We start from the raw sequence: 3,018 nt of genomic DNA, 5'->3' as shown, positions 1-3,018 counted from the left end.
AAAGACAATAGCAAAGTGTTTACATTATTATTTCACTTAATACAGATACTGTAAAAATGCTACAGATAATTCTCTTCTGTGCAGATAATTTCCTTCTATTGCCTATAAAACCAATTATGAGCTTTTAAGAAAGCTTAAATGCAGTGAATGAGTGATCTGGATCAGACAAAGGTGATGCTACAAAAAAGCAGAGCGTTGTTTAAGGGAAAAGGCGAGTGTATCAATCAAAACATGCGGTTGGGGTGACTCACGGCACACCAAATGCTTTCTCAAGAGAATCGATTCAGTGCTGTCAGGGGAGGGAGCACGAGGGAAAGGGAAATAATTATGTCGAGTTTTAAGCATGAGAACAAAAAGTTTTCAATTTGATGTGAGAGGGAGCTAATGGAAAGACCAGCCTGCAGCTCTGTTTGGAAGTCAGGTGCTGTTACAGAGAATGCACATTAATTTCTGCTGCAGGTTTCCAGCTCCTGCTTTTGTCTGCACAAAGGCTCAGCCCTGACCCTGGGCGCCTGTTCCCAGAGAGACCCTGAGGAGCAGGGAGCCACAGACCCCCAGCTTTGCAGAACCCTGGAGTTAGAGCTGTAGGAGGGCATCAAAAGTCTCAGGGTAGATGCTAATACGTGTGCATTCTTGGGACACTGGAGATCCTGACAGAGAAGATTTCCTAAATAACTCCCTCATGCTGTCTGTTTAATGGGTAGTTAATTAGCTGTTCCATTATAATTGTTCAATCTGGTCACCCAAACATTTGCCCCTTCCACTCCTGAATTATTTTGCTGCATAACCTCAGGGATACAAAGTGCTCTGTGGGCATCTGCTCTGGATGTGAAATTGCTTTGTTATATATTTTCCTCATTGTTGCTGTGTCCTGGCTTCCGCTTGGCTGGACCACCATTACATTACATTAGCCTGCATTTTGGCAGACCCCTCTTGGTTAGTCTCTGAGCCCCGTGACCAATGGGTTGTTTTTTGCTTCTAAAATCTGCTGTGGTGTAAATTTTGAGCTGTGGCTTTTCTGGTTCTGGCTTTAGAGTTTCTTGGTAGTATCTGCTTATAGTATCAATCCTCTGAATGAGATCTGCTTTCTGTTCCAGTGAGAACTAGAACTTCTGTCTAAATAGCCATTTGATCTGCAGGACAGTGATGTATTGGCTTCATAACGGCTATATTGTAACGTTGTGTAGATGTAGAGCATTAAACTGTTCCAGCGTGTGCACTTGAAATAAGTCTTCCAAGAAATACTGAGGGATTACTTCTCCTGTTTGTGGAAGTCTTCTTAGGACTGTGCTGCTGTCTCGATACCAAACTCCCTGGATATTTTGAACTCCTTTTTCACTTTTTGCTTCTGAATCAGTTACTTGTGACTGCTAATAGTTCCAACAATCAGTTCCAGGTGCTTAGTAGAAGACTTCTTAGCTGAGTCCTCCCTTTGTGAAGCTCTGCAATCCAAAACTTTGAAATTTACTCCTGGGATCTCCCAAGTCTTGTTTGCTGCCCTTGCTCAGATTGTCTGGTGGATTAACAGCACTTCCTTCTGCTTTAAATTTTTCACAGACAGTGTTCTGGGAAGTTAAATAAGGTAACTTTTGTAAAGGAGTTTTTCATTATAATAATTTTAGTCATAAAAGGCATTGGAAAGCTACTGAGCTCTGAACATAGCAAGAATATTAAAATGTAGCCTTCTTCAGTCTGACTTTCTCCTTCTGTGGAGCCAAGATCTGTAGTTCCCAGGGGACTTCTCCCACTCCTCCTTCTTGTTCTGCTGCCAGGCACTGACTCAAGAGCTCTGCCACTGTAGGTGAAGTAATTTAAATGTTCCTATCCCAGCTCTCTTCCTCACCTCTGCCTCTCCACCCTGCAGCACAAGCACATGTGATGCCAGCTGCTGCCATCGGCTCTCTGGTACATTAGCAAAAAAAGCCTCCTTTATCTTTGAGAGAGAGAATATCTTCGACTGCTAAAGCTGAAGTTTCTGGAGCAAAAGTCAAACTGTGTATCCATAGCGTCTCCCACTCCCAAATTTTTTTTCGTAGCAGCTTCTTTTTTCTATAGTTCCATGTAAGCAAAACATTGTTTCAGAGGTCACTGAGTGAGAGGGAAAGGCACAATGTAAAATTGCTAATGGTTTTTCCCTGATGGCCTTTCAGCAAGGTTCAAATTCCATTCCTAGTTAGGGCACCACTCTAAAATGCAGTATAACAACATGTCTTATGGCATGATTAGAATTGCATTCAGTACGTGGTGCTAAATGGAGTCTGCATTTTCTAAAACTCTATCCTACCCGAACACACTATGTTTTAATTTGAATGGAAGGAAAAGATAAAGGTACCGTTAAAGAAGAAGTTGCAGTAGTTAGGAGGTGACTTATGGTACTGCTTAGCATTTTAATTACAGAGGCCATCTGAGCAGGCAAGAGCCTTGGAATAAAAGACAGCACAACCATTTGAATGTAAGACAAAATGAGAGAGAGGAGAAAAAGATAACCTCCAGACTTTGGGACAGTTGCGGACTTTCTAAACACACACAACACTGTCCTGAGCCTGCATTTACCTCACAGCAGTGTTTGAATATCTGTTGGATAAGTATTTATAAATACATCAATATTTCACATGTTGCATCTGATTGAAAATACACTATAGAATAAAGGAACAGTAGCTCTGGTATAATTCCCTAAGCAGCACTTTATGTTTTAAAGGTCAACTCTTATAAGTTCCTTAGAGTCTGTGAAATTACTTGAATTATCTTTAAACTTCCTTTAACGTTGTGGATCACTGAGGATATGACTGCTCAGTTAATGTCAGTTCAGCAAGGCACTCCTCTGTTAACTCCCTTAAATAAAAAGCACTTTAAAAAAATAATCAGTTCTTTAGCCTTTTTTTCACCTTTCTGTGGGCTTAATCATGTCCCCTCTGGTGCTGTCACTCAATATCAGTTTTAGCTAGTGTGTAACAGTATTTAAAAAATTACTAGAAGAGAAGAATATGGGTTGAAACATGCATGTGCAACAAGACGAGG

General features: G+C 41.0%; 1 protein-coding gene across 1 annotated transcript in view; it reads left to right on the top strand.

Annotated features, from left to right (window-relative positions):
- PRKAR2B (protein kinase, cAMP-dependent, regulatory, type II, beta) overlaps positions 1-3,018 on the top strand; it is a gene marked incomplete at its 5' end in the record, with an annotated part of 22,262 nt that overhangs the window by 2,122 nt on the left and 17,122 nt on the right. The gene's annotated exons all lie outside the window — the stretch shown is intronic.

The sequence above is a fragment of the Apaloderma vittatum genome, unplaced genomic scaffold (assembly GCF_000703405.1).
Source record: "Apaloderma vittatum isolate BGI_N311 unplaced genomic scaffold, ASM70340v1 scaffold10713, whole genome shotgun sequence".
Classification (NCBI taxonomy): Eukaryota; Metazoa; Chordata; class Aves; order Trogoniformes; family Trogonidae; genus Apaloderma; species Apaloderma vittatum.
This window is presented reverse-complemented; position numbering and strand designations above follow the sequence as displayed.